At 36.1% G+C, this 12,970-nt stretch overlaps 1 non-coding gene across 1 annotated transcript; it reads left to right on the forward strand.

The window, feature by feature from the left end:
* The first annotated feature begins 10,541 nt into the window (after positions 1-10,541).
* On the forward strand, positions 10,542-10,645 carry LOC116141927. Its single transcript, XR_004129906.1, has one exon. It is a non-coding gene; the product is annotated as a small nucleolar RNA R71 (small nucleolar RNA).
* Positions 10,646-12,970: the final 2,325 nt, after the last annotated feature.

The raw sequence follows: 12,970 nt of genomic DNA on the forward strand, positions 1-12,970 counted from the left end.
TAAAGCAGGAAAACATATCTTGCATTTGGCTGGAATGATGCCACCACAAGACAGCTCGTAATGTTACAGAATGGCTCTCCAGCTGCACCAAGATTTGTTTTGGTTTGAAAGATATTTACTTCACTCTTACCTTGCATGTAAAAAAAAAATATTTATTTCATAATTTGATAAGAACTTGCCTATTAATAAATGTTGTCATCCATTTAGGCCTCTTTCGAACACGACAAAGACATGATTAGCTGTTGAATCAGTGGATTCTGTTGATGTGGTGAGGTTTAGCATCTATTGTAGATTATTTTCGAGGACATAAGCTGCTAGAATTTGTGGTTGTAGGGGCTGCTGCATTTCTTCACATTTTCTCCATCAAACATGACTAGAGTAGGTTGCTGCCTATTCCAACCCCAAGTGTTCTCTTCATCAAAGAAATGTCTCTGCTGATGACGATCTTCTTGTGAGTGGGATAAACAATTATATGCTTTGGATGCTTCAATTACACCGAGAAGACACCTTTTCACCCTTAGCATCAAGTTTCTCTTTTCTCAAAGGGGTCATGTGCATAAGCGATGCAACCAAAAATCTTAAGTGATCTATAACTAGTTTGTGCCCACTCCAAGCCTCATTAGGTGTATTTTTTAAAAGAAAAAGTGGGCTTTTGTTTAGCAAATGAATGCTCCAATTTACAGCCTCGGGCCATAAACTTTTTGGGTTTTCCCTCTTGCTAACAAGCTTCTTACCATGTTGAGAATGGTTCTTTTTTTCTCTCTGATACACCATTTGTTTGTGGCGTGTAGGCAGCTGTGAGTTCCTCGAATACCATGCTCATCACAAAAATTATGAAATGCTTTTTAGAAAAATTTCCTCCACGATCAGTGTAAAGAGTTTTAAGACTCTTTCTATTTCATTCTCCACAAGCACCTTGAAGCTTTTAATGCACTAAAATAGAACGATCGATTGATTGAAATAGTTAATTTTTGCCTTGAGATCCTTTAACCTTTATTTTCCAATTTCTTTTGTTAAGCTTCTGTTAACACCACTGTACTGGCTGGTTCAATCACACTCGTTTCCATGATGGTCCAATACTTCTTGGATTGCAAAAAATTTCTCATCAACATGCTCCATGATCATAGTGACCATCAAAGCGAGGGATTGTTGGTTGAACATAGTTGTCACTGGACGTGTTTGTTGGGCTACTGCAATTAAAGCTATTGTTTTTTCTTTTCTAGCTTGATACCACTTATACAAAATGGAAGGAAGAAAGGAAAGAAGTGCATGGGGTTGTGAAAAACTGAGTATATGAATTATAAAAATAGCAGCCTATAAATATGCAGTACACACATAAAAGATACAAACAACTAAGTCTACCACTAGCCTCAAATCCTATTAACTAGGCAAAGTAAAACCACTACTTTTAAACACTAAATAAACGACTACACGGCCCGGTCAAAGACAATTCCACAATGAAAAGTAAATAATAAATCTTAACATAGCAAAGCCTCATTTTACACAAGGTCAACTCAATATGTATGTATCAAACATCCACAATTAGTAAACCAATTATGATAAGTTATATATATGTCAATTCTAAAAAAAGATCCATTAGCGTTTTAAGTCTTGACTTTGAGTGTATGCATGCCAAGTTCTATAATCTATATCTCTCTTCCCTTTTTTTCCCTTTTCTGCTTGACTGAATTTCAATACTCTCACAAGCATGTCAATGCTCATTTACTTTACTCAGAAGATGACCAGAGAATTGATTTCAAATATTTCCTCCATCATTGCTCTCTACAGGTAATCTTTTTCTTTCTTGGTCCATTTACCTTAGCTTAGTGATACAATATTTCAACATCCTTTAACATACTTTATGCTATTTGCAATTTCTTTCACATTATTATGCTGATTATTAATATATTTTTGTATGTTTGTACAGAATTCATTTCCAGCTATTAGTTTAACATTAAACTTTGTTGGTTGAGTATTCATAGTTGGGATTTCAGGCTGCTTTGAGCTGAGAAATGACAACTGAAGGTAATTAACATACCAAAAACTTTCAATACGAAATCTAATCTCAGTCATGTTAGTGATAGGCTATTGCAAGTGTAAGGAATCATGAAAGTAATAAGATCGAGTAAACAAGTGTCGACCCAAGAGAACTACTACCAAGTACCAAACTAGTCTATTTTATTGCTATTTGAGAAACAAAATTTTATGAATGAATTTAATAAAAGAAAGTAAATTTAAAAACTAACCAAAATAAGATTTTAGAATAACTTTGGTTTAAAAATCAATATGGCTAACCCTAGGGCACAAATTCACACCAATTTAATCTTATGTACTGACGATCATTACTAACCTAATTAAGCTTTTTCTAAAGGCCAAACTCCCTAATCCCCTAATTTTCTCTGAACAATTAGTGAATTAACCCATAAACAACAACCCAAAATATCTCTAAGTTGGATTTAGAAGCTAAGAGATTATAAGTTTTATGGAATTATCAAGCCTCATAGATCGGGTAACCTATCTATAGCTTCGCTCAATCTATGGTTTTTATTATCAGACAAATCAAGTTTCATCTCTCAATCTCAACCCAACCATGATTCATTCAACCCTCGGATCCTTAAGAATTGAAAGCATACACCCAGTTAAAAACTTAGAATTAATGCTCAATAAGAAATCAAAAGACAACGTCAACACATATTCATAAATTGGGCTAACTTTAGCCCTAGAAAAGAGATTTAGTTCATAGTTGCAAATAAAAAACCATCATTCTATTCAACAACATGAGTTCAAGAAAGAAAAAATAAACACTTCTCTAATTGGGTGAACCAGAGCTTCAAGATCTGATCTCCAAACTAGTAGTCGTCCCTTTCTTTCTCTCCAAAACCTCTGTTCAAACTTCTTAAGACCCTTATTATAGTGCTAGGGTTTTGATCACTTAGGAAAAGAGTAGATGCCTTAGCCATTCAGATTGGATTAGGATAATGCATTAACCTGACAAGCCCGTGACCTATCGTGCAGCGGTAAGAACAGTTGCTATGGTGATTGTTCTTTCTGTTCAAGGCATCTGTGATCTTCAGAATTTGGTAAAGTCATCAGAAACTTTGTAGATCTCTAAATAAGCTTTCCAACGCCACCAGAATCATCGAATTCCAATTTCTACAGCTCAAGTTATGACAGAAACATTGAAGCACGATCATTTTGAAGGATTTCTAGAGTTTTACGTTATATCTTCGACGCGTCACAACTTTCTTGTTTCAAATCCAATTCTTGTATCGTTGTTCCTACGCATCATGAATTCCATCAACATCATTCTTTTCCCTTCAAATACCTATTTCAGCCTGAAAACACTCAAGTACACCCGTGATCCCATAGAAGGTATTATGAAAGAATTAATTCAAATTTTCACACTTTAAACACATTTTCCATAAATACCAATTAAATCACTAACAAAATATAAACTGTCAAGCTCTTATCACAACCCTAACCAGGTTTTTGCTAGTCCCTATCAAACTAAGCAATAAAATAAGTCTCTAAGCTTTAATAAAAAACTATATCTAAACTATCCTAAATCACTTCATAGATTGACAGATTGCATTTAGCTTATGCAACAAGCCTTTAAATCCTTAGGTGGCCCTAGTCGGACGAGTTGTAGTCTTGTGAGGGTTTCCAGCAGTGATACCTACAAACATCTATAAACTTATCCTAAACTCCAAAAATAAAGATAAACATAAACATAAAAAGAACAGAAACTAACAAAAATTCTTGGATCAATTCATAGAAGTGTCTCTCAAAATCGCATATACACAAAACAAATAGAATAATTAAAATCACTTAAACTCATAGACAATGCAAACATCACATTCATTTTCGTTATGACCCTAGAACATCCATACAACACAAACCATTAGTTTACAAACTCGGATAGTTTTATGCAAACATTAATGAACAAGATTTTGATCTCAGTATTTGGGTTAGACTATATGTGAATCATGGAATCAAACCCTATAGGCTTACTTTCAAACCACTCTCCACTAAATAGAATTTCACATTACCTTGGATCAATAGGTTCTTGTAAAGGTGTAACGTTAGGCTAGGGTATGAGTTCATAAAGGAACGAAAAGGCAAATTAACGAAAATAAAATTAAGAGACTTAATTTTATTCATTCTTATTACTAACATACACAGCACTTCCCTTTTTCACTCAGTAGCTTCCCAAACTTATTGAGCTCTTTCTTTTTTACAGTCATATAAACCCATTCATAATTCCAACTCTTCACAATGTTTTTCAATTCCCACTTTTTTTTTTTTTTTAAAGAACGATAAAAATAATAAGAAAGTAGAAAACCTACACAGAGCCCATGATCTTACAAGCATTCACAATCCCAACCAATTTCTTCGCATAAACTTGGGTTATGGCAAAAATACACTTCCTCACCAATACTCGTGTTAAGCTTGAACAACAATTAAGTCTCTTAAGGATAAAATGAGTAAGATTGTTTTTTAGGCTCATATTTAGGTTAGGGTAAACATTAAGTTCAAAGAAAGAAAAACATGGCAAATTGTGTTTAAAGGCTCAAAGGGAACTAGCGATGACTATAAAAAAAAAAGTTGGCTTGAAAGGCTCAATCGGTCCAAAAACAGCCTAAATCATTTCTAAGTGATGTGAACTCTAGGATTTCGCCTTGAGTGGCTGTCAAATGAGTTCTAGAGTTTGTTGAGATCGCAACAATGTCATGGAAAATTCAGCATAACACGTCTCTAAGTAGGTAAACTAAACCACTTTCAATCCACAAATCACGAGGGTCTCAAACTAAATGCAAACAATCACAAACATCTGTAATTAAAGGTAAAAATTAATGTCCTCCATTAGTTCTATGTTATTGCAATCACATTCACCATAGACATATGACTTCACCAAGAGAAAAAAAAAAAACTCACAACATAAAACAAAAGAACAAACAAAACTGCTCCTAAATCCAAAAAAAAAAAAAAAAAAAAAAAATTATGCTCAAATTAAATTCCTTAAATTCCTACCCTAACCGTAAAGCCAACATTGTCCTCATGTTAAGAGTAAGAAAAAGGGAAAGAAAAAAGTTACCACATTCCTCAATAATAAGGGGTCCAGTTGTATTCGCCAAATTCGTTTTAAGCCTTATTCTGTCCAAATGTGCCTTGAATTGGTATGGATTAGCTTAATTTTGAAAACTCTAAATTCTCTTTTGGAACCCTCACTTTAATTTTTGTGAAAATCCCACTTGCTTTCTTGCTCTGCGAAATGTGATAAAAATTGAGTGTGTTAGTGAGCAATGGAGTATAAATGAAAATGGTTTGAATGAATTATGAAGAAAAGAATTTGGTGAAGAGAAATGTGGAAGAGAAAAGCAGTAATTTAAATTGTGTTAAGGAGAAAGAGAAGTAGCTGATATAAAGTGATATCGCATTTTGAGTTGTTCGACCGTTGGCTGCCTGACTTTCGTGCGACGATCATTCAATTTGTCGTGGCTCTATGCGAGAGCAACGCTTGCTGCAGCGATGATGCGTTGTTACAGCGAGCGTGATTTATCTTATGTTCATGCACAAAACTAACGCTCGCTGCAGCGATGATTTGTCTGCCGGCGAGTGTCATGGTGCCATAACTCAACGGAACCCAATTGTTCCCTGAGTGTGTTGTGCATAACCTTAAAAAGGCAATCAAAACATCTGAATTAACGAACTAAACATAATGCAGAAACATAACACACAAAAATTACTAATCAGAAAAAAATACAAATAAAAAAAATAAATAAAAACCAAATGGAATCAAAATCTTGGGTTGCCTCCCAAAAAGTTCATTAAAGTCTTAAGCTCGACTCCTTTCTGTCGTCAATTAGGATTTTGAAGAAGAATTGAAACCCTCTCGTCTCATTCCATTCTCAATTAAGGTTTCAATCTTTGGCTGTTGACTTTAAATGTCCTTCATCGGGTGGTGAAGCTATCGCCTCATGCAGAAACATGCGATGAATTATGAATGGGCCAGACCATCTTGAGCGCAATTTTCCCGGGAAAAGTCGCAGTCTTAAGTTAAACAACAGCACTTTGTCACCTTCTTGAATCCTTGTTCACAATATGTTGTCGTGCCACTGCTTAGTCTTTTCTTTGTAGATTCGGGCATTTCATACGCATTATTGCAAAACTCTTCCATCTCATTGAGTTGCAATAATCGTTTTGCTCTTACGGCTTGTAGATCAAAGTTAGAAACTTCACTACCCAATATGACCTGTGCCTAACTCTCTGGCAAGTGACAAGCTTTTCCATAAACCATCTATAGGGCAACATTCTTATTGGTGGTTTAATGTCGTCCTATACGCTCAATGCATCATCAAGCTTGGTTACCCAATCCTTTCGAGAGGTGCTTACTGTCTTTTCAAGATTCGTTTTAGGTCTCTGTTGGATACTTCTACTTGGCCACTGGTTGAGGGGGAATGGGCTAGCAACTCGATGTGTAACCCTGTACTCGCTTAACAATGTTGCGAATTGGCGATTGCAAAAGTGGAGAACCACCATCACTGATAATGGCCTTGGCGTGCCAAACCTTGAAAAGATATTCTTCTTCACAAACTTGATAAATACACGAGCATGTTTGTTGGCAACGCAGCAGTTCCACCCACTTCGAAACATAATCTACAGCAACCAAAATAAAACAGTTAGAAAACGAAGAAGGAAAAGGTCCCATAAAATCTATCCCCACACATCAAGCAATTCACTTCTAGAATATTATTTAAAGGCATAGCATTTCTCCTAGATAGTCCTGACCCGTTGACATCATCACAACTCATAACAAAATGAAAAGAATCTTTAAAAGAGTTGGCCAGAAAAATCCAGATTAAAAAACTTTAGCGGCGGTCTTTGTCGAACCAAAATGACCACCAACTTCCATTGAATGACAATGACAAAGAATATTTGCTCTCTTCTTTCGGCACACATCTTCTATATTTGATCGGCGCAATGCTTGTACAAAAATGGCTCCCAAAAGTAGTCTTTAAATCTGCAAAAAAATTCTTTCGTCTTTGGGAGTTATTCCAGGAGGCAATACTTTTTGCACCAAATAGTTAGCCATATATGCAAACCATGACCCTTCTTGAATAGCAAACAATTGCTCATCCGGGAGTATTCGGTGATTGGCTTTTCTTCATCTCGAACTTCTTCATTGGAATCTAATCGAGATAAATGGTCAGCACTTGATTTTCCGTTCCTTTCTATCCTAATCTCCAAGTCAAATTCCTGAAAAGCAATACCCATCGCAATAATCTTGGCTTGGAATCCGTTTTGTAGGAGGTACTTCAATGCAGCATGGTCAGTGTACACAAATAACCTTGGTACTAGCAAATAAGACGAAATTTGTCAATAGAGATACTACTGCTAAAAATTCTTTTTCAGTAATCGATAATTTAACTGAGGTCTCGTTAAAGTCTTGCTGGATAATAATCAATGCAAAACCTTATCTTCCGCTATCCCAAAACAGCCCCTAAAGCATAGTCACTTGCATCACACATGAGTTCAAAAGGTAGTTCCTAATCGGGCGCAACAATAATATGAGCAGAAAATAATTTTGCTTTTAAACACTTAAATGCATCTAACACTCTCAACTAAAATAAAAGGAACATCCTTAGCTAATAAATCATAGAGAGGTTTAGAGATTTTAGAGAAGTCCTATATGAATCTCCTATAAAAACCAGTACCACAGGAAACTTCTGACAGTCTTCACTGAATTAGAGGTGGTAGTTCTCAATGACTTCAATCTTCACTCGATCCACCTCAATCCATTCGCGGATAATCGATGACGTAACACAATCCCATCTCGTACCATGAAATGGCATTTTTCCCAATTTAGCACCAAGTTAGTGTCTACACATCTCTGCAAAACATTAGAAAAGTTAGTTAAACAATCATCAAAAGAATCTTCAAAAACAGAAAATCATCCATGAAAAATTCAATGGACTTCTCAACCATATCAGAGAATATTGAGATCATGCAACGTTGAAAAGTTGCAGGAGCGTTGCACAAGCCAAAAGGCATTTTTCGATAGGCGAAGTTCCATATAGGCACGTGAAAGTCATTTTCTCTTGATCTTCTGGCGCTATAGCAATCTGATTGTAGCCTGAATATCATTAGGAAACAATAGAACTCATGGCAACTAACCTCTCCAACATTGATCGTGAATGGTAATGGAAATGGTCCTCATGAGTCACGAAGTTCAGTTTGTGAAGTCGATACAGACTCTACATCCGTGATTGTTGTGTTGGAATCAGCTCATTGTTATCATTACGGACACTGTCATTCTCCCTTCCTTGGCACTAATTGGATTGGACTTACCCAAGCACTATCCGAAATTGGATATATGATCATGCATTAAGAGCTTCAGCACCTCTCTTGACCACTTCTTGCATTGATGGATTCATATTCTTTGTGGTTAAATAGAGGCTATAACTTTCCTCTATTAGGACTTGTGTGGCGTCAAATTGAAGGACTAATACCTTTATATAATTATCCACCAATAGCCTTCTTGTATTTTCTCAATATGCTCAACAACTTTTTTCCACTACAACACTCAAAGAAGCATTAATAAGACTAGAAAAAATTTACCCTCTTCTAAAAATGCATACCTTAAATGAGATGGTAGTGCTTGAGCTCAAGTGTAGGTGCCTTTGTGATTGGTAAAGTTGACTGAGACACCACAGCTCCAATTTCTTTGATCGAATTAGCTTCAGGACGAACAAAGGGTGATAAAGAATTTAAGTATCTTAGCACTCCCTTATCTCTCATCATATCAACTTCATCCTCGTGATCTTAGAAATCATCAAACAATTCTAAAGGAAAATGGGGTAGCTTTCTCAAAATTCTGCTCCACTATGGTGTTGAGAACATCAACCTTAAAACATGAGTCTAATTCAGATGGACGCTTCATAGATTCAAAAATTCAATTCTACTTGCTCATTTCTACCTTAAGATTAATTTCCCTTAGTGGACATCTATTAATGTTCTTCCCGTGGCTAGAAAAGGTCGTCCTAAAATTAAAGGTATTTCCCTATCTTCCTCCATGTCTAACACTATGAAATCATAGGAAAATTAGTTTGTCTACCTTAATCAAGACATGTTCTACCACCCACTTAGGATATGTTATTGATCAATCAGCTAATTGGAGAGACACGGTGGTTGGCTTCATTCTTCTAATCCAAGCTTCTGTAGATGGAAACAGCATCAAGTTTATACTTGCCCCTAAATCAATAACACTTTATCAAAATAACAACTACCAATAATACAAGGGATAGTAAACTCCCTGGATCTCGTAGTTTAGGTGGTAGTTTCTTTTGAATCAGCGTGCCACATTCTCCGTTAGCATAACTTTCTCATGCTCCTCGAATTTCTCTTGTGCGTGAGGATTCCTTCAAAAATTCGCACACTTCGGCATGTTCTAGCATATCAACAAAATGGATATTAATATGTAAATTTGAAACATGTCAATAAACTTCTGAATGCTTATCAGCTTCTAATTCTTCAACCGTTGTGGGTATGGAAGGGTTGCCTAGCTTGAAGGAGTTTCTACTCAGATGCACGCTCACCGCGGCCACCAGATTCATCGTCGCGGGGATTAGTTAAAACTTCTAATGAATGGTGAGCAGGATCATGCTGCTGACCACCAAGATTATCGCCACGGTGATCGTCCTTGTTTCTGACAAGTTTCTCCACATCTCATGATGCTAAGGCACCAGTATCATCGCCGTGGCGATCATCATTCTACTCATCTTTCAGGTCTTATTCTTGCCTCTGTTTTTCACCCTCTGAATTTTCCAAAATTCATCCACTTCTCAGGGTGATTGCATGCTCTGTTCCTGGGATTTTTCTTGTATCACTCGACAAAACTCCTTGAACTCTTCCTGAATATGTTGTGAATTTCCCAATTTGAGTCTCAAGGTTCCTAATAGAGGCTGTTGATTTTGAACCAGGACGTAGTCTCTCAAACCTCTTGCTGTCTCTTCAATGAACTTGGTACATTCTTTAATTATATTTGGCTTGAGGTTGAAAAATAGGAGATTGTTTTGCTCGTTGTTGCTCCATGAAAAGTTCAGGTGGTTCCTCATGTTGGATTATACTTGTTGGAATATGGATTCCATTGCCCCTTTGGAAATTATTGACGTAATTGGCTTGTTCAGGCTGAGCAAATGGGTTCCCTTCTTGACAATCTTTTGATGAATGATTTCCTGCACAAAGGTCACATGTTAGAGAAGAAGATTCCATTGCATTTATTTTCAACACATTACTATTACTTCTGGATGTTTGAAAGTTGAGTAGCCAATGCAGTGTAACTATCAACTTCAAGCACTCTCCCTGATTTCTTGTTGAAGTTCTCTTTGAAGTCTCATATAGTTATTGTTCAGCACACCTCAATCAGATTGTATGCTTTCCTGGTGTTTTATTGTTCAAGGCTTCCCCACTTGCAACATCAACATAGCTTGAATAGTTGGTAGCAACCTGGTAGAACGTTTGCATTTGCGACCAGATTGGTGAAACCATGGTGAGGGCACCTCCGTAAAGATCCTTATACGTTTCCCAGCTTCATACATGACTCTGAATCTTGTTGGTAAAAGTTACAAATCTCACTCCTCAGCTTGGCGACTGGAGGTAAAAAATATTTAGTGAGGAATGCTGAGCTAACTCGTTCCAAGTCGTGATGCTCCCAGATGGCAAAGAAATCAACCAAGCCTTTGCTTTATCCCGAAAGAGAATGGCAAAAGCTTAGCCTAATTGCGTCATTGGATACTCCATTATGCCTGAATGTGTCGCATAACTCCAGAAAATTTGCGATATGCAAGTTGGAATCATCATTAGGTAACCCAGCGAATTAGACCGACTACTGAATCATTGAATAATTGCTAGCTTAATCTCAAAATTATTCGTTGAACGGGTGGTCTCCTGATGCTAGAATAGCACCCATTAATATTAGGACTAGAGAGTCCTTTAATGCTCTTTGAACCACTGCTGCTCCACCCATTGCATTTCCTCCTAAGGGATCCTCATTCTCATTCCTTGATTTCCATATTGGGATTGGCAATTCTTGTGTTAGCCATTGATTTTTCAGAGGTAGCTTGCCTCTTTTTTTCTCAACTGTTTAGCCATTCTTACAATCTCAAAATCTAGTGGATTAAGATCACCATCACTCTTGAACGTAAACTCTCCAGATTCTAGCTGAAAACAACAAAACAAAACAAACAAAAATAAAAATTAAGTAAACAAAAATAAAACAAATTAAATAGCAACTAAAATAGTTATTAATATTGGTAAAATAAAATAGCTCCCCGACAATGGCGCCAAAAACTTGACATGCTATTCGCAAGTGTACGAAATCGTTCAAGTAATAAAGCTCAAGTAACGAGTGTGAATCCCAAGAGAAATACTGGTGTGCTATGTAGGCACCCAGAAAAAGCTTCCAACCTAACTACTGAACTGTAAATAGGGTAAGCAAGGGTCGATCCCACGAAAAGTGTCTATCCAAATTTTTGATGATGTGAATAAGGCTGGGGTTTTTGATGAAAACAGAAAACAATCTTAGCAAAAAAAACAAAAAACAATCAATTTGAAATCAATTAATTAACGCAACTTGGTCTCCGTCAACATCCACCATCAGAATCTTACAACTGATCATTGATACAAAGATAATCAATTCATGCCCTGAATATTCACTGTTGGAACTATTTTCCTATCTCTCATTAATTGTAATTAATTAGGAAAACAAGCGATCTTAATTAATCTTACCACTAAACAACCCTAGACAAGCGCTGAAGATTTAATCTAGTGGCAGCCAGAATAGAGAAATCGATGAAGCTAAACAACACAAACACAAGCGGTTGTATTTAATTTAGTTGAATGTTCTTCTTAAAATTACTAATTCCGACGCAGCAAATTATTAACCCTAATTGCTTCACAAGTTAGAAGGATAAACAATATGGATTTGATATCAAACTTAGCAATAGATTTCAATAAATAATACACTAGTAGGCCTCCTAGTAATTAAATGCATCAATCATGAAGATATGCACAGAATAACATTCAATACTCAAACACAAAATTGAACACTAAAAACAGAAAGATCTCACAGTTTTATTGATTCTGAGGCCTCCGTTTCCTTCGACCAAGTTATAAAAATTAGCCTCTCATGGCCATCATGAAAATTCCAAAGGAAAAGTTACAGAGAAGACCAGAGAGAGGCGTGTTTCATCCCAAACCTAATCTCCTCTCCTTAAAAAAAATATCCAGTTTAAGTATTTGAATTCCACTCAATCTCCTAAAAGAAATATTCTAATATCCTAAAAGAACATTAATCCTAATTTGATTCTAATTAATTGAAAATAAGATAAAGTCCTAAAATAAAAATAGGAAAGTGGTGTGTCCAGCTGTAACTTGTCTGCGACATGTCTTCAAATCTTCCACTAATAAACTGCCTCTTGGACTTACATTACAAGGTGGAATGTTCCAGAACATCAGCAGTGCAGATGCATCAACTTCAAGCCTGATTACCACCTTGTTTCAGCGAGTATCTCTCCAAACTCAAAACATGAACGTTGTAGATCTCTTTCTTAGCGTTCTACAGCACTTTGAATCATCTCAATCGGAGCTCGGATGAGAGAGTTATGCCCAGATTACGAAGCAGTGTCGAAACTGTCTGAATTTACCTAATTAGTTCTGTTTTGCAATTAACGCCTCCATTTGCTTCCTAAATCAAAATAGAATAATAATCAATACATTTTAGGCAACAAATAATTATAAAAGACTAGGCATTAAGGGGGGTAAATATGACATTTTGCATTCTCATCAACTATCTACCAAGTATCAAACTAGTATATTTTATTGCTATTTGATGAAACAGAATTTTATGAATGAATTTAATGAAAAGAAAGCAAATTTAAAAACTAAACAAAATCAGAATTTTGGAATAACT

The sequence above is a fragment of the Pistacia vera genome, unplaced genomic scaffold (assembly GCF_008641045.1).
Source record: "Pistacia vera cultivar Batoury unplaced genomic scaffold, PisVer_v2 Contig400, whole genome shotgun sequence".
NCBI classification, from domain to species: domain Eukaryota; kingdom Viridiplantae; phylum Streptophyta; class Magnoliopsida; order Sapindales; family Anacardiaceae; genus Pistacia; species Pistacia vera.